Source organism: Ambystoma mexicanum, chromosome 2q (genome assembly GCF_040938575.1).
Source record: "Ambystoma mexicanum isolate Mex_15411 chromosome 2q, UKY_AmexF1_1, whole genome shotgun sequence".
Lineage (NCBI taxonomy): Eukaryota > Metazoa > Chordata > Amphibia > Caudata > Ambystomatidae > Ambystoma > Ambystoma mexicanum.
In genome coordinates this window covers 346,563,133-346,591,132 of record NC_090924.1, presented here as the reverse complement: position 1 = coordinate 346,591,132, position 28,000 = coordinate 346,563,133, and the positions used below count along the sequence as shown (strand labels likewise).

Genomic DNA, 28,000 nt, shown 5'->3' with positions numbered 1-28,000 from the left:
CCTCTCGCGAGAGAAGGTTCTCTCTTAGTGGAAGATGTAATGGAGGGCAGATGGACATGTCCAGAAGGTCCGGGTACTACGTCCTCCTGGCCCAATCTGTGGCAATTAGGATCATGTGTTTCCTGAGCTTTCTCAACCTCATCACATGAGGAATGACTGGAACTGGAGGAGTGGAAACTTCCTGTCCACTACGAATGTGTCCCTAGCAGTCTGTTTCACACTGGTTGCGAACAGATCCACGTGAGGGGTTCCTCAAAGGGTGAAGATCTCTTGAAGGACTTCCTGAGCTAGTTCCCACTCGTGGGAGACTGTGCTCTACCAGCTCAGAGCGTCCGCTGCTGTGTTCTCTTCTCTTCTCTGGCTAGGTGAACTGCTGATAGAGAAATTCCTTTTTTAATTGCCCTGTACTAGAGCTGCATTGCCTCTCTGCACAGTGGTAGTGACCCTACAACACCTCTTTTGTTGAGGTTGTACATGGCCACTGTGTTGTCTCTCGCTATCAGGACATTCTTTCCCCGTACAGAGGGCAGAAAAGCCTTCAATGCGAGTCTGATTGCTCTGCTCCAAAAGATTGATATGTAGTTTGGCCTCTGATGGAGACCAGCAACCGCTGACTGTCAGATCGTTGTTGTGGGCTCCTGTTACGCTCACCTGGTCACTGCAGAGGCGTTTGGGCACGGTTGCAGCCCTCCCTGAACTCGAATCGCCCCCTTCAGGCCTCTCCCTCAGTACAAAAGCTCTGAGCGGTGGTACGTGGTGATACTGCTCCTGCGTGGAGATACGAGTGTGTGAGTGTGCCAGTCTGTGATTGTTGTACCTCTCGAACCCTTCACCCCAAAGTATGGTTTCTGTGAGCATACGCTGGCCCATAAAGCTCACCAGTGAATTATGGAAGACAAGGCGTCGAATGGGATCTATTTCCTTTACTGATCCCTGGTAAAAAATAGTCCAGTCCAGCTGCGACTGTGCTTCTCCTTATGATTGGTAAGTCTTTCTTGGGCCCCTTTGATGCTGTTTGTTCTGTTTAATGTCTTTATATGTTGCTCCTATTTATGCCCGCAATAATATCTCTACTGTTTTCTTCCCTTAGATGGAAATGCAGCCTCAATTCAACTGTGAGACGCGAAACACGGCCGGATGGAAGATGGCTGCTACCGCAATGTTCTACTGCAGGTTAGTGATGGTTTAAGGAAAGCGCGAAGTAGGGCGTAGCGCAACCTTAAACTGACTGTTTTTTCAATGTCTAACCTTGTCTTCTGTTTTTCCTTGCAGGCGCTGCTGTCGACGATGGAGCGTGTCTTGCTGTGGTGCCAAGATGAAGATTTTGGCGTTCCGGAAAGTGTAAAGATGAATACTTGGTTCGCCGAAGAGATGTACAGGTAATAACAGCTTCCCCCAGTTGGTAAGTATGCTGGCAGGAAGCAGGATGTCCAGGAAGCAGGATCTTCAAAGGTAAGTCTGACCTCAGGCGACGGTGAGCATTACGCTGCTTGCAAGTGCAGAATAACACGAAGCATCTGTCTTGAGGATCGGGGCAGCTTATATAGCTGAGATCGTGGGCATGCCCATTAGGGCCGGTTTACCAGCCACACCCTGCCACTCCTAGAGAGTGAGCACGTGCAAAGGCAATCCATTAGCAGCCACACCCAAGAATACACTTGGGGCTGCTTAATAGATGGAAAGTTCAAGGTTAATGCATCCTGCTTAATGGATGGAATGTTCAAGGTTAATGCATCTGAAATGTTAGGTCCATAATAAAAACTTTTTGGTGTTAAATGGATGTTCTTGTTTACTTTTGTTCATGAGCCTGGTGCCAAAGGCGCCAGGACAGTGTCCACCCCGGTCTCCTGTGCATGTGACCCATGCATGCCTGTGCCCCTGACTTCATGACCATGACAGCTCCCCACCCCGTGAGTTAGTCGTCCGTCACTACTGTTCCCTCCGGCCATGGTTGCCAAAAGGGTTCTCCCTTCAGAATGTTGTCTTCACAGGTCCACCACGGGAAATCCTTTGCGATCCTGCTTGGAACCTGAAGTAGGTCTGACATGTTTCCTGAGAACTGGGACTATTGTGACCTGGGGGCTCATAATAGGGATCTCATTCTCAGGCGAGCCGCTGGCACCAGAAAAATGCATGATGCCATGATGCCGAGCAACTTCAAAAAAATCGAAGGTCGGCAGACGCTGGGCACTTTGAAATTTGGAAACCATCTGTAGAATATCATGAGCCCTATGTTGGGTGGCAAGCTCTTTCCCAAGGATGTACCCAGTACAGCTCAGATTAACTGGATGTTTTGATAAGGTTTCATATGGGACGACTTGTAATTGAGGGAAAAGCCCAGTCTGTGAAGAGAGTGGGTGGGTGACGTTGAGATGATGCAGCACTTGTTTGGGAGAATGCGCCATGATAAGCCTATCGTCCAGGTCGGGGTAGACGTGAATCTCCCCTCTCCTGAAACTCGCTGCCACCACCGCCATCAGTTTGGGAGAAACCCTTGGCAGAGGTTAGCCCAAATGGCAGAACTCAAAACTGATAGAGAATCGCCAACGGCGAACCTCAGGTATTTTCTGTGCTTGAGATGGATTGGCACATGAAAATGAGCATCCTGAAGGTCCAATGACACCATCCATTTCTGGAGTTGGAGGGCCAGAAGTATCTGAGAAAGTGTGACTATCTTGAACTTGTCCTTCCTGAGGAACTTGTTCAAGTATCTCAAGTTCAAGACGGGTCTCGGTCCTCCGTCCTTCTTGGGTATTAGGAAATATTGAGATTACCATCCCTTGTTCCTCTCCACTACAGGTGCCGGTTCTAAGGTGCCTTTTTCAAAATGTCCTGCACAAGACACGGATCTGGAACCCTCAAAGCGTGGCTCCCTGCTGGATGGTTCTGAGGTCTCCAAATGAAAAGAAGGCAGTACCCGTGGGCTATGGTTTCCAATGCCCAAGCATCCGACGTAATGACTCGCCATTCTTTCAGATGCTGAGACAGCCTGCCTCCCACTCGTGAATTGTGACTCAAGACCTCGGAGGTTTTGAGGCAGCTGATGCAGTGGCTGTTGGTGAGGTTGCCCCTGCTTGAGCAAGCTTCGCACCTCTCCCACCACGAGTGAATCTTCTTTGGGCTCTTTGACCAGCCATTCCTCTCGCTCTTCCAAATGAGTAGTAGCAAAAAGATCTACCACTCCAAGGCTGTCCACTGGGGAGAAAAGGCTGAGGCTGCCTAATAGCGGCACCTAAGGGTTTGGCTGCTGCTTTTGAGATCTGCACCTTCTCAAGGCTTTCGTCAGCCTTGTTGCCAAAAAAGTGACACGTCAAAAGGCATGTTGAGGAGTCTGGATTGCACATCCGGCTCGAATCCCGACTTCCTCAACCACGCAAATCTGTGTATTACTGTGCTTGGTGCCATGGCTCTGCTGATGCTGTCAGCAGAATCCAGACCCGATTCACACATGGCTTCCTTGCCGTCTCTAACAATAGCCAAGAAGCAGTCTTTCCTCCCCCTCGGGATTGTGCTTTGCTGCCATGGAAATACATTCCCCATAGAGTGAATGAGAATTGTGTAAGGGCACATGTGGAGTTGGCAGATTTAAGAGCCATGCTCCCTGCAGAAAATGCTTTTCTTGCCCATCCATCTACTCTATTGTGATCCCTATCTGGAGGGATAGTTGGATAAACTGCCTGCTTGGAAGTTGCGGTAGCTGCCTGTACCAACAGACTCTCTGGAGTGGGGTGTTTAGACAGGTATTTAGGGTCACTACTGGAAGGGCTGTATTTTTTTGTCAGGTTTTTGTTCATTGCCTGATTAGTCTCTGGCATCTCCCAATTTGCTGCCACCCTTTTTTTGGAGAGCGGTATGAAATGGTAAAATAGGATCTATTTGTGGACCGTTATCAAGGATGTCCGTCAGATTATCCTGTTCAAACGGGGGGGCCTACTCCACCCCATATAGTCTGCTACTTTAGACATTAGTTGTCTATATGAAGCATCTGTGTGCTCACCAGCTTCAGGTCTACCAAAATCCAGCTCAGGTGAGGTGTCCACCCCACTGGCTGTTTGTAAATTATCATAAATCTCTTTTAATCTAGACTCTTCCGAAATAAAGCTCTCAGGCACATTTGTGACCCAAATTGAAGATCAAAAGGTGCATCATTGTCTGATGGCTCATTTTGTTCATAAAATGAGGTGAGAGATTTGACATCTTTCCTTGGTAAGGGAATATAGGACTTGTCTGGGATAAGCATCGAAGGCTTAAACTCTGAACTCGACGCTCGAGGAGTAGTGAATGTTTTTCTGCTTTGATGGCGCCATTGGTGTCGACGGTACGGCTGGCGTCGATGTTGCAGTCTGCATCGATAGCGCAGCTGGCCTTGACAACCTCGACTTATGTTTGAATTTATGGCTCGTAGGACTCTTCAATGGCTTGTCGAGGCCTCGATGGCTCTCGATGAGGATCTGGCCTTCATCCCGTGCTCGAGGACACACAGGATATGGCTCAAGCCCTTTCCTTACCGCCGACTTTGGAAGACGTGGTAGGAGCATGGCTTGATGAAGATTTTTGTTTTTGAAATATTTTCAGCATTTCAGATGTAAGTGCTTCCCATTCGGGAGGTGTGGAGCTTTTCTTGGGACAAGATAACCTCTCGGGGGAGGTGTCTGACGACTAAGTCGAAGAAGGCACCCTGTAGTGCCTATTTTTCAACTTCCTTGAAGACAATGAGGAGTGGTGGGAGTCATTCCTCGACCATGATCTTTTAACTTTATTCCTCCGAGCAGAGTCGGATGAAGGTTTCTTCAGGGTAGTTGATGGAGTTTTTTGGGGGTTTTTACTTACCGCAGTTTCCCCTTTAGCTCTTTCATAGTCTTTCCTGTCATTGACTGGCACTTGGAGCAGGCCAAGGTCTTATGCTCCACCCCGAGACACCACAGACAAAATCAGTGTGAGTCAGTTAATGACATTGTCTGCTCTCATACCAACATCCGCCGCTCACTCCACATCATTCTAAGTAAACACTGCTGGTTACTCACCTCCCAGCCAGGCGTTCTCCTCAGGCCTAACGCAGCCACCTCCGCTCTGGATAAATCCTGCCAGAACAAACACATACTCCTGATCTCTCAACCACCACAGCTACCGCTAGGAAGCAGCTATTACACTGATAACGCACGAGCTGCACACATACCCGGTGCCCACACGCATCTTTTTGACTCTCTACTGATCTGAACTTCGGTTCCCAAGGGCGTTCAACCTACCAGAGCCTTCAGGCCATACCAATGGTACATAAGGCGCTATATAAATGCAAAATAACAATAACAACAATAACAATCACAGTCCTGACACTTCTTGAACCCGTCTTCTGGGTAGTAGGTGACGAGGATGAAGACATTTGCGAAGAACAAAGAAAGTGCGCTGTAGTTTCTCAAAGCATTCGCTTATGCAGAAAAACACAACTGAAGCCAACGGGCGCTGTGCGTGCTATATTTGCCTTCGATGACGTCATCCTCGAGACGGAGGCCGCCGAGGGTCATCGAGTCGACTGCATCGACGCACAGCGTCCTCTGCCAAAACGTTTTTCCAAAGCAACTGAAGCTGGATATTGAATATCAAAGATGGGGAATATGTGGGAGGACACAATCCATTCGAAAGCATAGTTGGGGAGACCAAAGAGGATGCTGGCACAGTATTCTAGTTTTGAGAAGACCAGAGTGTTTAAGAGATGTTTGGCAGTGTTGAAAGGAAGGAGTTGCCTGATTTTCCTAATATTTGGGAGGATGAGATGAGCTGCTGTTCCAGTTTCGGAGATAAAAGTAGAGAAGTTGTGAGAAGGGTCATAGATGACACCAAGGTTTCTAGCTGAAGATGATTAGGGGAGAGGGTTAGGTCGGAACTAGATGAGCAGAGGAAGAGATCACAGCTTTTGGGAGGGAGGAGCAGTTTTGGTAGAGTTTAACATCAGATAGTGCAAAGCCATCCAATATGTAATGGCAGAGAGACAGTTTGAAATATTGATAGATCAGAGAAGAGTTCTGAAAAAGAGAAGATGATTTAGGTGTTGTCTGTGAAGAGTTGGTACAAGAACCTAAAGGAGGAGATTAGTGCCCCCAGAGCAGAGGTGTAGAGTGTAAAGAGGAGCGGACCCAAGACAAGAGCCTTGTGAAACACCAACAGTTAGAGGAGTGAGTTGAGCAGTGTTGTTGCTCCAGGAGACAGAGAATTGGTGAGGTGCAAGGTAGGATTCAATCCATCACAGCAGAATGCAATCCTTGCTCCATCACAAATCCCAAGAAGAAAGAGAGTATTAAGGAGATCAGAGTGATCGACAAGTTCTTACTTCCTGCAGAAGCCTATGATGGCCCACAGACCCCCTAGGTCTGCCCACCCTGCAATCCTCCAATTTAAAATTGCAGTGCTGGCAACCCCGGAGGGCAAAGGGGAAATAGATAAAATATTAAACCATGTACTGCTTGCCACCCTCAGAAGCCTTGCAATTGATTCGGACGACTCGCTCAGACCTGTGGAAAAACATACCAAGGGTTACATATCATCCCAACTTATTCTTCCGATCTTTCTGGTGTGTGTGTGTCTTGCAATCTGTATACCTGGCAACCTTTGCCTTCTGCTGAAAGGCAATTGGGTGTTCTTCTCCTATGTTCTTCTCTAGTCCTGAACCTTAGACTGAAAACTTGTCTTCTCTTCCTCTACAGATTTCTGCAGTCCTCGTCTCCTTGCAACTGAATTACCCTTAGTATAACTGGAAACTATCCCCTCAGTGAACTCTTCCTTTACCTTGTACCAGAAAGATGTCTTGCCTCAACCTCTTAATTGCTTAACTTGAGCTACTTTGTTTATAACTAAAACGGCCTAAAACTGCAGTGTATCACTTCTCCAACTTAAAACCTCTAAAATAGTAACTGTTAGACCTTGTTCCAATTATCTACAAAAGTCACTTAGCTTTTAACTTCTTTAGCTGTTATTCCTCGTTCAGCACTGCTCCCCAACTACCACGATCTGTTAATGCTGGCACGTGATGATCCGCAACCTCTTCTATAGTAAAATTGCTGCCCGATGCAAAATAACGATTCTATTATCAGTGCTGACGTGATGCGCATGTTGCAAGGTCCTTTATTCAAAAACCTTAGGACTCTCATGTGCTTCGTTGAAGTCCGCAGAGAGAATTGAAAGAAAGCTACGGCTCTGCTGCCTCGCGCCAGAAAATAGAATATCAATACACGCGTCTCACATGAAACGTTATATAGTTAGTTCATTCGATTTTTTTTTTGCCGCACACACGACTCCAAAAATAATACGGGCGCAACACACGAAATATTACTTTAGTTGCTTTTAACTGTTGGCATAAGCGCATACATTTTCAGATTCCACACATGCAATGCTAAGAGAGCTTAACAGACATTCTCATACTGTATGGGCGTCCCTTGCGAGGGACGGGAGACGGAACCTTCTTCACCAGAAAAACCTTCTTCCCCTTTAAATTTAGAGGCGCGTGGGGCAGCGGCCCTGGGAGCATGCGCTGCCCTGACTCCACCCCCCAGTGCCACTCCTCAGTCCCCTTTTCCGCATCGGAATTCACCAGCGCGCCGGGGTTTGGCTTCGGCCATGTAATTCCATGCGTGGATAATTCTTCTGTCTTTTGTCTTTTTTGATTAGATACCCGGTCCTCAGGCGTCATGCTCCTCCCTGTCGCATGTCGACAGCCAACAGGTCTAGCAGGTAACCAGCCTGTGACGGGCTCTTTCCAACTTTAGACCCCCACGCTCTCTGCCTACGTTGCCTTGGCCCAGACCATGGTTGGCAAGCTTGTTCAGCGTGCAACGCACTGTCCCCCAGGTCTCTGAAGAACAGACTAGCCAGGTGGAGGGAGCTCTTCCAGAAGTCGCCTCCAGAGGACCTGAAGAACTTCGTTCATCATCAGTCCAGGCCCAAGGTAGGGCTTCTATTTTCAGTTGCACCCCGCAAGGGAGACTCCTTCCCAGGGACTCGTCCGCATGGGAGGGACCGCGCAGGTTCTTGTACCAACACGGACACAGAGGCTGCTGCAGCAGTTACTGGCCTACAGGCTGAGGGATCCACGGATCCTCCCGGTGAAAGTGTCGAGGGACCGGAAGGTTTTTACCGGATCTTCACTCGGGGGGGCTCTGTTCTTTTACTGGCATTATGTCCGAGGGGCCACGTCCTGATACCGGTGCTTCAGCCAAAGGGTCACCTAAACACAGCTCTACCGGCCAGCGGGGTAGGCCTCATGATCCACACTCGAGAGTCCTAGAGGAGACAATGCCTAGTGAGCCGAGCAACACGATGCAGGCACTTGGCAGGCAGCTCGACAAGATGGCCGCGAAGCCTGACATCAGCATCTGTCTGATGCCATTCCGCGAAATCAGCGAAGAACGAGTGTTCAGGTGGGACTGGCATCAACCAGGTACGTGGCCTACGGCCTACCCTTCATTTGCGCAGGGCAGCTTTCCCATGCATCCATATGGGCAGAGTCTGCGCCAGCCCCATCAGCCTCCCGCAACTCTGTCTATATCACCTATCACCTCTTCAGAGTCCGAGGACAGCTTCTTCTTGAAGTTCCTTGGGTTTATGAAATCACCCCAGATAGGGGGTATCCTCGGGGACGCCATAAGGGAAGTCATCCCTACGATGCTAGTGGCACCACAAATGCCTCCGCTGACGCCCCTGGCCCCGGCACAGCCTCCATTGCCAGCTTCGGCCGCTCAGCCCATTGTCCCGGTGGCACCACAGCCCCTGCTGCAGCCTCCGGCTCCCGTCTCCGCACCTCAGCCTCCAGCTCCTAACACTCCTCTTCCGGGGCAGGATCCCCCTGACCCCCAGGACACGGATGAGGAGGAGGACCCGGACACTCGCTCATCGGCCAAGGCCTTCCACGAATGTCTGGCGGGACTGACGTAGTACCTAGACCTGCCCCAACCTGAGGTAGAGCAGCCAGCAGAGGGGGTCCTTGCGGAAGTACTCACAAGGCAGCCCTCTGCTAAAACAGGGATTCCACTGCAGACCGACTACTCCCTGGCAAAGAAGGATTGGCTCAAGCCCCACTCTGTCCAGCCGGTCAATCGACGCATGGACCTGAAATACAGGAAGATGGAAGGGGATACACTCTTGCTCTCCGCCCATCCTCCGCCACACTCCTCGCTGATAGCCGCGGCGTCACTTTACTCCAAGCCACAGTCCTTAGCTTCCTCCTCTGCGGTACTGCTAGGCAAGGAGGAGAAGACCTTGGAGGCGTACGGGAAGAAGCTGTACTCTGCCTCCTTGCATCTTCGTCAGGCAAACGCGGATGCCATGCTGGCAGCTGCTAACCAGAGATTATGGCGGGAGATTGCGGACTTCCTCCCAGAACAGTGGCTCAGGACATCATGGAATCCACTGTGGCCCATATTGATAGCTCTGGCCGTGCCATCTGTATAGCCACGGACATGAGAAGAACGGCCTGGCCCCGGGCAACCAAATTCAATCCGGATGTCCAGGAACGCATATTGGACCTGCAGTTCGAGGGGAGCGACCTCTTCCATTCCACGGACGAGGAGCTCGACAAAAAGAACAGCTTACATATGGCCAAGTCATTATCCATCTTGGCAAAGATCACGCCCAAATCGTTCGCCCAGTCACAGCAGCGCTCTGACAAGGGCTGCACGTTAGGAGTGTCCCACGACTTCCAGGAACGGAGGTCCAGGCAGCCGGAACGCTCGCCGACCCCACATCGGCGCAAAAACAAAGGGGGGGGGGAAGTAAGGGCTTTCTCCAGTCCCCCTTCTCGCAACAGCCTGAGATGGAAAGAAGGTATGACACATTTTTGGTGCTTGAAGTTCACGGACCGATGGATCCTCTCTGTAGTCTCCATGGGGTACCGTCTTACCATCCCTGACTATCCTCCTTCCTCCCCTCAAGTTGGGAGAGCAACTCTTTTGGCAGAGATTCGGTTGATCATTCAGAGCCAGGCCGTGGAGGAAGTCCCAGCCTCCCAGCAAGGCTTGGGCTTTTACTCCAGGATTTTTGACAGAAAAAACCACGCGGGCCTGAGAGTTGTGTGGACCTTTCCACCCTTAACCTCTCCTTACCCCTAAAAAAATGCAAGATGCTTACGCCAGCTTTTATTGCGGAGACACTGTGCGAGGGAGACAGGATGTGCTCCCTAGATCTGAAGGAGGCGTATCTACACGTCACGATTTGGCAGCCCCATCGTTCTTTCCTCTGTTCTAGGAACATGTGTTACCATTTCCTGTACAAGGTCCTTTCTTTTGGCCTCAATTTGGCCCCCAGGGTCTTTACCAGGCTCATGAATTTGGTGGCAACCCTCCTCCGGGCTCAAGGCCTCCACATCTACCCATACCTGGACAGGGCTACCTCTCCGGAAGCGGTTCACCACTCTTCCCAGGCTCTTATGAACACACTGCACGATCTGGGCTTCTCGCTCAATCTCAGTCCCAGCTGCAACCCACACAGACTCTGACCTTCTTGGGCCTCAACTGGGACACGTGCTCCGAAAAAGGTGTTTCTATCAGAGGACAAGATCACAGCCATCAGGAGAGCCACTACTCACTTCCTCAGCAGAGAGGTGACCTCAACCTTGTGGTACTAACATCTCCTGGGTCTCTTGGCAGCAGTCCTACTAGCTGTCCCCCACAAATGACTCAGGATGAGGAGGATACAGCTCTCAATCGGAGATGATCAAAGTTCCTCCATCTCTCCACCCAGACCTCACATGGTGGATCAGGGACTGCAACCTGTGGACTGGCAAGCCCTTCCGGCTTGGGGAGCCACCTTGGACTATCTCTCGGTCCACGGCGCTTGGACCCAACAGGAGCAGGAGTACCACATCAGTTGGCTGGAACTGAACGCCATCTGGCTAGCACTCAGAGCTTTCCTTCCTATGTTCAAGGGTAAGGTTGTCCTCATCCAGACAACTCGACCAGCATGTTCTCTGTCAACAAGCAGGGAGGCACCAGCTCCCATCCACTGTGCTGATTGGTGATCATCATGTGGGAGTGGGCCCTGGAAAACATCTACATCACACCGATCCATCTCCCGGGGGAATCTAACCTCGGCAGGTTGGGAGCAGAAAACTGAGTGGCAGCTAAACAACCTCGTTATTCAGGAGATCTTCAACAAATGGGGTCTTCATCCCCAGGTGGATCTCTTCGCCACCTGGCACAACAAGAAGTGCCCTCAGTTTGCCTTCTTGGAGGGCCAGGGTCCAGGCTACCTGGGCGACACATTCTGGATTCAGTGGAACGGTAGGACGGCGTATGCCTTCCCACCCACTCCACTGATTCACAGGGTGATCTGCAAGATCAAGGAGTCTCTCCGGCTCAACATCATTCTAATAGCTCCATAGTGGCCGGCCAGGCCATGGTTCTCGGAGCTGATCGGCCTCTCGGAGATTCCTCCAATTCGCCTTCCGAGGGACCCAGCACATCTGCTGGTGCAGCACAGGGGCAGGGTCATCTACCCTGCCCACAGAAACTAGCCCTCACAGCGTGGTGCCTAAGCAGGTAACGCTAGGGTATCTCCCAGGCAAATCTGGAAATCATACAGGACGCAAGGAGCAAGGCTACCAGGGCACAGATTAAAAAAAAAGGACCATGTTCTGCCATTGGGCAGTTTCCAAGCAGATGGACCCCCTGACATGTAATTTGGATGATGTGCATTCCTTCTCGGCGCACCTTGCCCAGTCAGGCGTGCAAGTGGACACCTGCTGCTCTTACCTCGCAGCTATCAGGGCTTATAGGAACTCGGAGGAGGGAGTCTTCTCCTCCAATCCGATTGTCAAGAGGCATTTGACAGGGCTAGCAAGGGTCTACCCTTCCATAAAGAAGCCACACCCTGTGTGGGAACTTAACATAGTCTTGGGCACCCTGGCGCACAAGCAATTTGAACCAATGGCGTCAGTGGACATCAGGCTGGTCATCATTAGGACGGCCTTACTAGTCGGCCTCACCTCGGCTGTGAGAGTCAGTGAGATCCAGGCGCTGGTCGCCCCTGAACCATATACTGCCGGTCACAAGGACAAGGTGGTCCTTCAGACACACCTGGCTTTTCTACCTAAGGTACCGTCAGCGTCCACTTGAAACAGGAAATAGTCCTTCCTACATTTTTTTGCTGATCCTAAGGACGAGGCACAGAGAGTTCTGCACTGCCTGGATATCGGGCGTACCCTGAAATTCTACCGGTATGGGACTAAAGGCTTCCGCAAGTCAGGCGCCCGGTTTGTCACTTTCGGAGGTGCAAGACCAGGCCATCTGACCTCCAAGGCCTCCATATCCCGATGGATGGTCTCGGCCGTCATGGAATCTTACCAGGGCCAGCACAAGCCGCTCCCGGCTAACATGCACGGCCACGCAGTCAGGGCCATAGCAACGGCCATCACATTCCAGCGCAATGTCCCTTGGCAAGTCATAAGCAGGGTGGCCACGTGTTTGAATGTCGGCTCCAGGTCAGATGCAGCTTTTCAGACGGGCGGTTCTCCGGAACCTATTTGCTTAAGGAGGGTCTCCTCTCCACCCTGGGGCTACACTCAGTTGTAATCGCCGATACAGTATGGAGGAAATGGTACAGGACGTAAGAGTAATTATAAATTACTCAGTGTAGTGACTAAAGTACTCTTAGTCCATAGTCCCCTTTCCTCCATACGTCCCACCTCCCTTCCCCCCCCTAATAATGCTGGTGTCATTAGGCAATGTTAAATCGATTGTCGACCTGTCAATGGGGACTGATGTGTGGCACCGTGGGGCGGAGTCAGGGCAGCTCATGCTCCCAGGGCCGCTCCCCCGCGCGCCTCTTAATTTAAAGGGGGAGAAGGTTTTTATGGTGAAAAAGGTTCTGTCTCCCGTCCCTCGCAGTATGGAGGAAAGGGGACTATGGACTAAGAGTACGTTAGTCACTACGGTGAGTAACTTATAATTTCCTCTGCATGCCAATGGAATAGATCCACAGCTAGTTCATAAAGAGAAGATCACTCATTAATATTTACACATTCCTCATCTACTTTGCATTTAACATAGATTTTCACTTAGCTTCCTGATGCTGACGTTCTCTGTGCCTTCTTCTTTGATTCTGCTCTGTTTCCCAACTTGTTCCTGTATTCACTAGTTTCCTTTGAATGCTTTATCTATGTATTTTTCTCAGGAGCTGAAATAACCGTGATCACCTTTGCTGGTTGTCTTAATGAAAGGCAGTTTAGAACCTCTCACAAGGTTCCAAACTACCTCACTGAAGTTGTAGAACCAATCTGCTCTAAGAATTGCTGGCACCATCTTGAACTGGGATCACACCCAGATCCTACAGTGTACAGGTTAACGAAAACTGGGTTGAATCTTTCTCAATAAATAAACAGTTTCTAGAATCTAGCTTGTTTCTTGCATTTCACACCTGGCCTGAGCTGCCAGAGACTGTTTCTAGCTTGTAAGTTAAAGGGGCACCTGATAGCGAGGTGCAAGGTAGGATTCAATCCAGGCACGGGCTCCAGCACAAATCCAAAGAAGAAAGAGAGTATTAAGGAGATCATTGACTGACAGTGTCAAAGCAGCAGATAGGGCAACAAGTAGTAGGATACAGCATAGGTTGGAGTGCTTGGGAGAGGTGATGAAGTTGGGGACATTCATGAGAGCAGTTTCTGTGGAGTGACGGGAGCAGAAACCTGCTTGTAGGGGATCTCAAAGGTTGCGAATGTCTAAGAAATGTGTAAGACATTTGAACACAAGCTGTTCAAGCGCTTAGAGTAGTGCAGAAGGAGATACACAGGGCGAGTTAGCCAGCAGGATCGAGTCACCCCTTGCTTTTTTAGGAGAAGGATGGCCATGACTGTTTTGAAAATAGACGAGTAAAGCAAGCATGGTTAAAGGACGGATTGAAGAGTTCAGCGAGGTGAGAGGCCACTAAAGGGAATATCTGCTTGACTATCTGAGGAGCAAGAGGGTGTGATGGGGCTCGAGGTTGGCCTTCATCAATAGAAAGCACTTTGTCAGTATTAGTGTGACTAAAGTGGGTGATTGAGGCGGAGGATGATGGTAGAGAAGGTGGAGTATAAAATGTCGGAGAAGGGAGTATGTGGAAGGTCAGGAGAGAGTCTCTAATTTTGAAAATGTTTGCAGTGAAGTATTCAGCTAGGTTATTAGCTGTGAGGGTGCTGTTGATAGTCATAGAATTGGGAGGGTGAGTTTAGGATGCCATGTAGCTGGCGAGGATGGTTGGAGTGAGTGAGTGAATGAGGGTTAGGTAGAATTTGGTTTTCGCTCTATCAAGAGTGGACTTGAGAAAGTTCAGGGCAGAGAGGTAGAATTACAGGTCCTCATGTGAGTGGGTATGCCTCCATTTGCACGGCAGCCAACGCACATCTGTGCAGAGAGCGTATGAATGGGTGGACCCATACTGCGACTTAGCATAAGCAGTGAAACGTGAGAGGAGAATGAGTCATATAATAGGGATTGGAAGTTGGAGAAGGCAGTGTTGGTGGACGGGGCGTTGAGTATGGAGAAGAGTGAGAACTGTAGGTAAGAGAGAAAGGGGGAAATGGTAGAAGGTTTACATTTCCTTTTAGTAATAGATCATGCAAGTGGTGATGAAAGGACAGAGGATGGAAAGGAGATGGTGGAATGGAGATGGTGGTAGAAACAATTAAGTAATCCGATATGGATGGTGTGACATAAATAAGTATTGGTGTCCGAGAGGGAGGTAGATATGAGTAAGATATCCAAAGAGTTAGTCAGACAAGTTTATTCGGATTTCAGAAAAAATCCATTAAACACAAATACAATATCACCACACATAAAAAGAATTACCGTCTGTGCTCCATATCCAAATGTAATAAATCAGAGGTACTAGGAGGGAGATAAGGGTGAACCATAAGCCCCCATTACATCCCATATTGTCCCTTTACTAGTCCAGAGAGTCACAAGACTAATTGCCCACGCTTGGCACTCGCTCACAACCCCCTGCGGGCCTTTTTCCCAGAGGTGTACAGTTTGCTCCAGACAGGACATTACTATGGGTGATAGTTCCAGGAGGAGCAACTGCTCCCGGATAGGGGCGCGAGCTGATTACAATCCCACTATATGGGGCCCGCGCATAACCCTCCGAGCTTCTCAAGACTTCCCTGACCATTTGATCATTCCTAAAAAACAGTTAAACAGAGTCGGAAGAGTTTAAAGCCTCGCCAGCCACCCCACCATAACTTCCCTGGCCACAAAGGGACAATTCCCAGCTGTACGAAGCCAGTGGAGACCTTTGTTAGAAAGGGCATCCCTTGGTTTTCTCCTGCCCAAAGGCAGTTTAGGTACCCCATGCAGAAAAACAGCAGTTCTTTGCCCCCCCATATACATGACTCTTGGGGCTGCGCACCCTTGAACAGTTTCCATGTGCTCCAGTCCCTCCCTCCCTGAGGGGATTTGTTCTCAAGGAGCTTGGGAGACCCTCCGCCAGCAGAGTTGGCCTGGTACACCCAGGGGGGTGTCCTCTATCAGCATTGGAGTGCGTCAACTGCTCATCCGGAATAAGGCTCATTAGTGCATGAACAGTCCCTTCGCAGGATACAGTGTTCAGAGGTTGCTGTGGGGGGTTGGGCCCCTTACCAGCAGGAGGCATGCTGGAAAACTCCCCCAGCGAGTCCACTCCACCGTTCCCCTCCCCACTCCTCCCCTGGGCATCGATCAGTACCAAAAGTAGTTTTTAAACGCAGCTAGTTCAGAGAGCACCTGTGCGCAGGGGCAACTTCCGACAGTATGCACCTCCTTGGGTGTTGGAGCAGAGGAGGGATGACCGCCGTGGGTGATGGACTTGAGCGCCCTAAATGGTGGTAAGTTAAGAAAGGAACTGGACCCTAAGGTCAATGCAGGTTGGTTCTCATTCCTGGAGCTGCAGATGGGACTGGGAGGGTACTTATCTTCGGTTGCTCTGACATTTTCTATGTCCATTGGGTCCAGAGTAGCAGCAACAGTGATTAGGGGGGGGGGGGGCAGTTAGGCATAGGTCCCAAGATGAACGGGAGATCAAGGGGCAAGCATGGACTTGGTGGGGGCGGGGCTAAGTGGGGTGGTAACTGGTACAACAAGTGCCAGGGATGCAGGTGGAAGAACTAACCCATCACAAGCCCCCTCTATGCAAGTCCCAGGAGCTTTAGCCAGCAGCAAGGCATCTAGATTCCCAGTTTCGGCGGGAAAAATCTCCTGGCAGGCAATGGTTTTGTGGTTCAGACTTGGGGGGCTGACATTGCAGCTCAGTGCTGGGGGGGCTAGCAAGATTACTGCAGGGTCCCCATCCCCCACATTGTGATCCCACGGTGTGGATGGGCCCTCGGTAGGCCATGTCAATGTCAGGGCACGGAGAGGTGTGGGTCTTTGCTTTGGCTGTTGATCCCTGTTGACTTCTTTTGACAGCCAGGAGCTTTCGCGCTGGAGTATGTTTGAAAGGATTGGTGGCGGACTCGGAACAGTTCAGGGGCGGGATGGATGGCAAAAAACTGTCTGGTTTCCTGGCCGGTTTCCTTGGTACAGCACGGCCCTTAAAGGACCTCAGGGATTTTAATAGGGACATAACGGAGCCCCCGCGCAGCTGGCCTGAGGAAACTGGGCTGATTTGCTGAGTATGAGCCCCAACAAACTTCTCGGGCTCTACACCTTGTAGGAAACAATCACGAACAGTCAAAAGATGTATAACACTCACCGGCACTTACTTCTCTTGGCGCCCGTCCGACAGCCTACACAGAGTGTGCCTCTCTCCGCGGACGCCGAACACCTGCGGCGCCAAACACTGTGCCCTTGCCCCGCCGCGGGCTTCACCGCTGCGGGGCTAGTGGCCGTGAGAGAAGTCCAGGGGGGCGTGGCCACAGAAGCAGGAAGTCCCTCCGGGGACCTGGAAGGCGCCAAACACTGCGCCCTTGCCCCGCCGCGAGCTTACCCCTTTTGTGGGTAGGTAGGTTATGGATAGAGTGCAGATCATGGTCACTAAGAAAAGATCGAAAATTCAGATTTTTGAGAAGTGGTTGGAGAGGGAAGGTTAAAGTCACCTAAGAGAATGATGTGTTTAGTGGAAAGAGAATCGAGGAGTTGTCAAAGATAATCAATAAATGGTCGAGTGGGACCAGGACGGCGATGGGTGGAGATGTGAACAGAGTGAGGCAGAGCGATAATAGTGATGGTGAATTAAAAAGGCAGGTGAGGACGTGGCATTGGAGACTTTTGAGGCATTTAGGCAGGAAGAGAGTAGGTATCTGATGCCTCCATCTCAGTTGAGTGGACTGAATGAAGGATAGTTTGGAGTGGTTTAGGCCCGCCAGAGTGGCAGTGACAGATGGAGAAATCCAGGTTTCAGTGATGGCAAGAAGGTCTAGAGGAGGAGAGCTGGAGTGAAAGTAGTCGGTGATAAAGGAGGTTTTGTTACTTTTAGACTGAGCATTCGAGAGTGCAATGTTCAGTTGATGAAGTAAAGAAGAGTAGAGAAGTTGAAGCTCAGAGGAATATAGGCTAGGTTGTATATGTATTAGAGGAGGTATGATTAGCTTGTTGGCTTTGTTTGGTCGAAGGAAGTGGAAGAGCGATTGAGTAGTTGGAGTTTGGAGTTATGAGTTTTATAATAGGGATAGGAAAGGCAGAAGTTGTAACATGATTGGAGAAAGTGTAGGGAGAAGGGAGTAGGAGGAGGAGCGGGAGTAAATGCATTGTGTGAGTAGCAAGTGTGGAGAGACAGTTCAGTAATTAGTTGCAACAGGGAGAAACGCAAATTCAAAGGCTCATAAGCGAAGAGGCTGGTCAATGGCTGGTCGTCACCCTTCACTGTTCTTCCCTTAACTAGGATGCCCTGGCTGGGCGCCACTAAGGGAGTTCAGATGGGATGACACACGCTCTTGTCACCTGATCACCTAGTTCATCAGTGGTTGAGTTCTCTACTATTGTCTCTGGTGTTGCTGGGATGAGGCAATTTCTTCCTGATTGGTGTTCACAGAGGAGCCTCTTGTGGCCTTGCAAATCAGGCTTGGTCTCACCTCAAAGGGCCAGTGCAGCCCTAACTGCTAGGTCACATCCCTTGTGCACGAGACCACAAACAACCCCTCATGTTTCAGCCACACTAATGTGTTCAGCATGGCAGCCGAGTGCTTCATTTGCGCTGCAGCTCAGCACCCTTTGAGAATAAGGTGAAACTTGCATTTCCAAAAATGGGCATCAAAAATAGCATATCCCCTGCTCTATTTTTCATTACCCCATTTTTGTGAGAGAACTGGCCTAAAATCAACATTTTTGAAAATGTAAAAAATAGTCACAATATGAGGGGGAAAGGAGAGCGAATGGGAGCAATGAGCGAATATGGTGGGTGATGGCCATGATAGCAGAGGGTGAAGCGGTGGGAATGAGAGCAGAGCGGCAGCAAACTGTAGATTGGTAGCAAGGATGGGGGGGGGGGAGAGTGTGATAGAATGTGAGAAAAGATGCAGGAGGAGCGAGAAAGAATGAAGGACTGTAGACTGCAGGAGGAACTGGGGAGTGTGAGGTGCAAGTTAAGAGCATGATTAGGGGTGTAGTAGGGACTGGAAAGGGTGAGTTTTGAATTGGTAGTGTGGCAGATCACGTGAGTATGCACATGACTGGCAGCGTGAGAGGTTTAGGAGTGTGAGATTTGATGGGGAATTGGTTAGTATGAGGGATGTTGTTGAATGGGGGTGTGTGAGTGCTTGTGGGATTGTGGAACATAGAGGTAGAACATTTCCACCATTACAACTGATAATGGTCAATGAAGTTAATAATGTTAAATAGGCATGCACATTCAACCACAACATTAAGCAAATCGAACACTGTTCTGTCAAGCGAGGGACATTTGGGGCTCTTTTTATTAAATTAATACAAAAGGTGCAAATATGACAACCTGGCTCTCGTTTACGTTTTGCTGAGTGGTAGGGCCAGTTTAGTGGATAGATTTGGACAGAGGACTATTTTTCTTTTTTTTCTTTCTGATTATAGAGGAGCACCTTAGTTTAGTTTGATTAGGAAGGGAACTCCTTTTTAGTAGTAGGGATGGTGTCTTCTGTCTTGCCACAAATGAGACTGCAGAATCTCAAAAATGAAATTTTGCCCTAACACATGGACATGTAGATAATGGCACCATTTTAGGGGTAGTGAGTTACACATTTGTTAGGTCAGAAAATGGAGTATCTAAATGTACCTGTTTGTACGTGAGTAGTGTTGGTTGGGCATCAGGGGAGGTGGGATTTAAGTGTGACAGAGTGCCTCTGTTTCGCACCAAAAACGAATATTAAAAAAAGGGTGGAAGCGCAAACTCCAAAACTGGGTTTGTGCTGTACTCCCTCTACACTATTTTTGACATGGTCTCTTCCAAAACATTTTTTTAAAGCTTTCGTATAAATAATGAATCAAGGTGCAATGAATACCTACTTCAATGGAAGTGCTTCAAAACCAGATTCATTGAAAAATCATTAACTCTACACTGATAATTCTCATAATAGAAACGTACATCTCAATTCAACTTCATGATTTCATGGCCATTCTTGATATTTTTGCTACTTTAAAGAATCCTTTTTGCTTGTAAAACACAATTTGTTTCAGCAAACAAGATAGATTTGTTGGAAAAATGTCCTAAAACCTTTCGGAAAAATAACCCTTCAGGCCATAATCTTGATTAGCTTTCCTACAAGGTGTGTTGCCACATTATTTCCCAAATCATTAAAACCCTTAAAAATATATATATATATATCTATATCAGAAAAAAGAAGGAAAGAAACCGCACTCTCCGTGGGCCAAATGACATCTCCCAAAAAAATTTGAAAGAAAAGACTCACATTTAGAATAGATACGAGTAAACAATTTAATGAATAAAAAAGCCCACAACTAGGATAGCAACAAAACAAAAAGAGGCAGGACGCTGTGGGGCATGACCTGCGACACAACGCGTTTCACGCTCGACTGACCAAACTGTTCCCCAAAGTATTGGCGCTCTGCCTCTTTACTGTGGGTGCTCTAGCTCTAGGACTAGGTCTGGGGAGACCATTTAACAACAAATAACTTGCATTAGTCTGTTACACATGCTGAACATCACGCCATGGCTAACTGTAAGCAATAAGGTGTCCAGACACACTTTCTGTTTAAGGTGCAGAAAACTTCAAATTGTATTCCTAAAAGTTAATAGTTTAAAATCAACAACCTTCATGGACTTGCATAGCAGTCTATTCAGCTCAGTGACAAGAACCGCAGCGCCATGCGTTCCGTCCCACTTGCTAGGACTTCCTCAGGCGAAAATCACATTTCTATGTTGCAGGCTTTCTTTTATTTCCACACCAACATGGCAGAGCAGTTGTTACCCAAATGATTTGCAACGGCTCAGGTCCTGTTTGAAGTAGAAGTGGCTAATGAAGCATTACCTGATGCAATCTTTTCAGCAGGATTAATAGTGCAACAAATAATGGACAGATTAGAAACTCAAGAAAAAGGAAATTAAGTAAATGGTGGGAAGCCATGACTTTAACCACGTATACAGAAGAAAGGATCCTGAGAGGATTAAGAATCCTTACAATACCAACATGTGAAGAAATTGACCCAGAATTAATAGAACAGTGGACTGATCATACGAATAACATCTCATTCTCCATGATTCGTACATTAATAAAATTTGCCAGAAAAGATAGACAAAATCATGAAAGAAATTGAGAGAGCAGTGATTCTCCCCGAGTGTAGCAGATGAATGAAAGAAAAGTGTCAAGAATGGAGACAAATTTAGAGCGTTTTGAAGGAGAAATTAGGATAAAGAAACATATTCCAATGAGACAGAAAAAAGACCGTGAACAGGGCAGAATATACACTTTTGCAAAAAGATTTGATCAGCCAATAAAAGACTAAACTATGAAAAATGCATCAGTGACAAAAGTCAGTGGTGAATCCTGTTGTGGAATACACATCATCGGAAGTGGAATCCTCAGCCCCGGAGCGAAGACCAACCAAGATGAATTTCTTACAAGAATTCAAACGTATCCACCTCAAAAACAGAAACGAGTGGAAGCCAACAGCAAGACCTCCAGGAAGAGGAGGTACAAGAGAAAGACTTGGAGAGGAAGGAAATGTTGGGAGAGGACGTTATCTCCTACTCAAAAGTTTAGACTTTTCACAAACTAAAATAGACTTGTTTAAATACTTGAGAACATTAAATAAATGTTTTTGGACTCAAGTGAGTAAAGATCTTCCTGCACCTACAACACCTCCACCCAGCCAAAGTCTACTGTCTGTTAGAGATTTGGCTTCGCTAATCTGTCTGGATAGTCTAGATCAAGCAGGGGTAGATTTTGCTAATACAGATCCAGCCAATCAAGAGATCTTAGCAAGATTTGGCATCCACACTGATCTAACTGAGGACAGTGGTTTAAAAAACAGATCTACCATCAATCCCAATATCATATTGAATAATGTTGATGTATTCTAGGAGTGTGCCATGAGAGACCTTGGAAGGTTATCAGAAGATGCACAATACACAGAATCCAGTCTAACTAAAGAACAAAAAAGAGCTATCACCGAATTGAAGAATGATCTTTCGATAGTCATTAGACAGGTAGACAAAGGCTCAGGAGTTGTATGGGACAGAAATAAATACTTGGCTGAAACAAATAGGCAACCGTCTGATCTTGAACATTATGAAGTTGTCAATACACAAAGTATTAATGAAACCAAAACTGAACTTGATGATCTTTTACAAGAATGCAAATCTAAGAATCTACTAGAGTGCTAAGACATTTTGTTTATAAAAGGGATTGCCCAACTATCCCGATATTGTATTGTAACGCTCACCTGATATCCACGGGGACGCCACTCAGCCGGTTTGGACTTCCGACCACTTCGAACCCTTCCCTGGACTTGCTCAACCATACCTGAAACACAGTATTATCAGAGGTCAATTCCCTATTGGTCTTGCTTGTCTGGCCCCCCTTTTCTTCCCTTGGTCCCAACCTTCCCCCGGACCTCTCCTCATCTTGTTTTTTGATGTGGAGCGCTCTGCGTCCTGCCTTCGATGCAGCTGTGCATTGGGTGATGCGGGCTGGAGGGTGCCTAGTTGCTTCACTGGCACGGGCCCGGCGGACGGGGCTTGCTGCGGCTTCAGCCCGACCGGTAATTGGAATGAGTCTTACAAAAGTAATGATGGCTCTAGTCCCTTTAATACTGTCTTTCTTTCCTTAGGTGATGAAGGTCTTGAGGATGGTGATGCGCTGCTGAAGTAAGTAGGAATGCGGAGCGTGATGCTTATTGGCTTCCTTGGCACTAACCAATGTTCGTCTTTTCCGTGTCCTTTTAGGTGTTGCAGTAACCCAGCATGGAAGCGAGCTGAGCTGCGGTGAGAAAGCGTGATGTGCGGCGCCTCTTAAATGTTTTGCGCCAACCTGATGTCTTTTCCCCTTTTTCAGATCGGCGGGATGCTCCGGAGCAGAAATTGTGCGATCGACGGGAATTCAGATAAGGATTAAACTCTATTTGCAAATTCGAGAGAGCTATGTATTGCAGAATGTTTACTAACGTCTTTTCTTCCATTCTTCTCCCCTTTGGTAGGGCGCGGCGTGCCGAAATGGAGATCACTCTGCCGTAGGAATCCGCAAGACTGGGAAGAGCTGGACAGAAGCTGGATGCTCTTCGAGGTGAGTATTGGCAACAAAGTTCTTATTCTTGCAGGTGCGCTGGTGCTGAAGAAAGAAGTGGGCCTCTTCAGGAGATCCGAGCACGGTGAGTGTCACGCTCCAGGTGCTGAGAAACGCAAAGCATGTTTCTCAGGCCGGGTGTGGTTTAAATAGTCTGTAGGTATCCCTGGGCTGAGCCACACCCGAAAGACTAGACCGCTCATCCAGTTCAAGGAACTGAATTACATGGGGGCATCCATTGCCCCATAATACATTGCAAGTCCAATACTAAGTGGATCTCAGGACTATGTTTGAGCTTGGTGCCAAAGGCGCCAAGTCTGAGTCCAAGTAGGTGTCTGGGGAGATAGAGAGGCCCTTATGGGCTGACTAGGTGGCCGTGACCTGGCTCCAGCCTGATATGCCGGGGGGCTGGGGGCAGAGATCGTGACATGTATTTTATCCCCAGGATCCATAAAGATATTGAGGTGCCCCATGAAAGGCCAATAGTATCCTTGAGGGGATCACTATTGCAGAATGGGCCTCATTTCAAGTTTGCTGGTCCGGTAGTAATGGTGCCGGTAAGCTACCGTTACTACCGAACCGGCAAACTACGAGTTGTTCTCATGGGTGCCTTTCTGCCCGCCAGGTTTGACCTGGCTGGCAGACCGGCACCCGCAAGCTCAACCCGACGGATGCACCGGCACCATTCATGAATGTTGCCGGTGCATCCGGCCTCCCCATTCCCATTGAGCCTATAGGACTCAAATGGGAATGGTGATTAATGGATTCCGGCTCCTGACAATTGGGAAATACAGGTTCTGCCAGGGTTGTAATGGCCCTATACTTCCCGATTGCTGGAAAAATATGCAAGTTCAGCAGCAGCCTGCTGATTTTACCAGCAAGGCTACCACGAAACTGGTAATGAGGCCCAATGTTTTAAAGCATTTAGATCATTTCTTTCAGCCATGTGTAAAAGATCTGAACTCCTTTATAAGAGACGCAGCTGATTTATTGACAAAACTAGAGGGTATTCAGTGGGAACCCGATTACATAATGGCTACACGTGACATTGTCTCTTTGTATACTATTATACAGCTTCAAAATGGGTTAAAAGCATGAAAGCATTTCTTCAGTTCAAAATCGGTAAGCTTTAAACAACACAATGAGGTTATTTTAGCATTACTGCAGTTATGTTTGGAACACAATTTATTCCTCTACGAAGACCAATTTATCGTCAAACTTGTGGCACCGCTATGGGGTCTTGCATAGCCCCCATCTATGCAAATATGTACATGGGTGGTGGGAGCTACAGACATGTTGGCCTGACCAAAAAGACAAATATGTTGAAAAAATTGTATATTGGTACTGTTTTATAGATGACATGTTCCTCATTTGTAGGGGTACCAAGCAATCTCTGGAAGAGTTTATAGGTCGTCTTAATCAGAGTGAGATGAATCTAAAGTTAACATCGTCCATCAGTACCACAGTATTGATCTTTTTGGATGTCATATTATTTGTTGAAAATCAAGGATGCAGTAGAAGACGATGGCCTATAACTCCATATTCCATGTAGAAAGCCATCCCCCAAGATAATTAGGAGTAAACCATATGGGGAGATGAGAGCAAAGAGAAACTGTTCACTCAAGAAGATTTTTGCAGAAGAGGCACTCCATATGGGATTGTACTTTCTAGTGAGAGGATATTCATGTGAGACTAATTACTGCATAGAGCAAGACAAGCAAAAGGGAAGAGACAGGAGTTGTTCAACACCAGTAAGAATCTTAACCAGAAAGAATCACTGCATAAGATGCATTACCCAATCGCAAAACAATTAGAGCCATTGTGCAGAAGCATTGGTCTATTCTACAGGCATATGCTGTCTTAAACAAGGTAGTAGGGAGGAATCCTCTGATCACTTTTTCAAAAGCCCAATCTCTAAAAGAAATGATTGCGCCTAGTGCTCCGAGACACAACAGTGACCATGACAACTGGTTGCACAAAATGAGAGACCAGAAAGATTGTTAGATGTAAAGAGTGTCAAGTGTGTATGCTGACACCAAATCTGTTGTAAAATATGGCAGTAAAAATCAAAAGCGTTGGTACATCATGAATAAGATCAATTGTCTAATTAGATAGGAGGGTTACGCAAATTAGCTGTACCTGTAGCAACATTTGTTTGTTTGTTTATTTATTTGTATTGCGCTCCAGGCCCTTGGGTATCAGGGCGCAGGGGTTACAGGAAAATTTGAAGCTTAGTTACAAAATAGGATAGCATAAATCCAATACATTCTATACATTGCAAAATACACAGTAGGACAGCAAATATACATTATAAATATATACACGAGTATACATTGTAGATATATATATGGGCAGAGAAAAGCAGATACCGATTGGTTTTACAGCTATCCAAATGATGGAAGGTTTAGAGGTCGGTGGATTTGATATATATAGGCTCCACCATTTGCCAACTAAAGGTTAGAATACTGCAGCATTATATAGCTGTAACAAACAAGGTTAACTATCCACTTGGAGTACATTTTGTTGAGCAGCACAATGGAAATGCTAGTCTTATTAAATTATTTGGATTAGCGCATATTCCAGAGCTCAAGAGAAAAGGCAACAGGGAAAGGAAATTGAGAAAGTTAGAATCCAGACTGATCATAGAATTTAACACTATGGTGGATCATAACTCAGACGAAGAACTAGCCATACATCTATACAATAACTAGATATTGAATTGATAGCAGGAATGTACCTGGCTCAATATATTTGTGAGGCTTTTAAAAATATACGTGGAGAGCTAAGTATACACAGTAAGAAGGTGATAGCCCACAGAGTCATAATGATGAATCTAATGAAAGGATATTTGAGTAACAATGCTAAAAAGTCCTATGGTTTGATAATACCATTTGATGAGAGATCTAACAGCACTATGCACTTAAAGAAAAAGTAAACCTTGTAAAAGAGATTATGAATGAGAGAACATGCAGGAGTCAATTTGATAAGTTAACCTGTAAGTGAGGGAATGGTTACAACTGTCCCCAACGAACCATAAGCTTTTTATATATGTCCAAATAGGAAATGCTTAAATGGTATTAGAATGTCCAGTATTAACACATTTTTATTTGTTTGAGTGTAAATTGGTTATAATGGATCAGGATTGCACTATGCACTTTATGACAAGGGCTTACGAGAAGCCATAGTCGGTTTATTTATGCTGCTATAAACACTTTAAAATGGGCAGAATGGAGAGGTCCTTAATAAAGATGTACAAGATAGAAGCTGCTATCCAAAATGTATTGAGAGGCATTGTAAAACCGTTGACACACAGGATTAAGTTGATAGGAACTAAACTTCTTGACACAGTGCTAATAAATAACTGCACGTTGCACTTTAGAAGGTTATAACCTATTTAGGCAGAATGGAGGGAATTGTAAATAATAACAAAATAACAATGACAAAGGTGTTGTTTTATTATGGGAATTAACAAGTTAATGGCACACTGCACTAGGGCTGAACAATGCATTTGTGTAAACAGGACAAGGCTGCAATGACATTGGCTTTACATGCTTATGCTGAATGGCGAGCCGCGCAGTATTTATCTGTAGTGAGAATATTATCAAAGAAATGAGTCGCTTGACATTAGGGCGTTGTAAGTAAAGAAAAAAATAATTAAAACGCACAACAAAAACAGTGATAAAATAGAAAGAAACAAACCTTTATGTAAAAAGCAGAGTATATGGGTTTTGTAAGTGAGGTAACTGAATGAACCGGACAACTGGTTAAGATGGCAGACGCCATTGCAGTCAATATTGTACCTAGAGATGGAAAAGTCACATGACTAAGATCAGCTGGCCTAGTTGTGTGTGGAAATGAAAGAAAGCCTGTAACAGAGAAATGTGATTTTCTCCTGAGGAAGTCGCAGCAAGTGGGACAGAGCGCATGATGCTAAGGTCCTTGCCATTGAGCTGAAGTGATTGCTATGCAAGTCCATGCTGGGTGTTGATTTTTAACTATGGATACAATTTGATGTTTTCTGCACCTGAAACAGAGTGCCTGAACACCTTTTTGCTTTATAGTTAGCCATGCAATGATGTTAAGCATGTGCAAGAATAATGCAAGTTGTTTGAGATATATACACACACAGCATCTATTGCAATCAAAAACCTGCAGTTCTTCTAAAAATATGTGGTCTTATGTGAACATTTAGTTCTTAGCAAGAAATGAAAATACGTACATATTATTTCTGTAATACCTGCACATTAAATAGCCCAAAAAGACTCTCATAATTGTGAAGATCCCCTTACGTCTACCAAAGTCAACCCTGTTTTGTATAATCACTTTAATTGTCTCTTCTTTTCATGCAGTTGACCGGAGAGAATCTATTCAGAATCATCTATACTTTATTTTTTTATTTTTAATGTAAATGAATACAAAACTTTTTTTGCTTTACTGCTTTACTCATGCATTTGTTCATGCTCTCACCTAGCCGAACCATTAGAGAAGGAGAGTAATAATGTCCATTAATCCTTTCACTTCCAGTGTCCACCTAATTTAGGTCTTTTGTGTGACATTGGTTCGGCTGGGTACTAGTGTTTCCAAATTCCACTGCGACCTTGTCTGCTAGGCTTGTCATCTTGTTACCATTTTTTCCACAAAGATACCTAGTCCTCTTACTGTTCTCTTATTAAGTTCAACATATAGGGCTTCCCACCATGAATAGCAGTCCTGTCCACACGTCACAGCCAGAATATTCTGTAAGTGCTTTTCTCTTTCTTCGTTTAATTCCCCACAGTACATTAGTAAGTGTTGTAGGGATTCTTCTTTTTCATTGCATAGTCTGCAGGTTCAATTAGTCTTCAGGAATTAGACCATAGTGGGTAAAATCTTGCAATATGATTAGACACTGTATAGTATTTAGCTATACCCTTAAGAAATCCTCAGGCTTCCGGGCTCTTACCAGAAGTGACCTTGTGTGTTCTATCACTACATGTAGCTTTTGAAACATTGTCTTTTGTGACAGATCAGAAGAAAGAGGGGGACACTTGAAGGACATTTTTTTGTGTGGTTTATTAAAAAAAATAAGAATAAGGCTTATCTTTCCTTATCGCAATAGGGGTTCCCCTGCCTATATAAATACCTCAAGGGGCTCGTCATTCGTCAGGAATTCCAAAATTAATTATAACCGACCCTACCGCTATTTGACTAACTTAAATTATACTAGAAAATGTCTCTTCCTTCTGGTGGTTCTCTTGGCATTGTGTCTGGTATCTTCTTACAGTAATGTGTCTACTTATTCGAAGTTTCTCTTCCATCGGTAAGATATCTTCAAATCTCTTGTCACCTTCTGGACTAGGTCCTGTAGCTCTCTTATAA

At 46.8% G+C, this 28,000-nt stretch overlaps 1 protein-coding gene across 5 annotated transcripts in view; it reads left to right on the top strand.

The window, feature by feature from the left end:
• The window catches only part of ARHGAP17 (Rho GTPase activating protein 17), a 1,009,368-nt gene that overhangs the window by 587,839 nt on the left and 393,529 nt on the right, over positions 1–28,000 (top strand). The gene's annotated exons all lie outside the window — the stretch shown is intronic.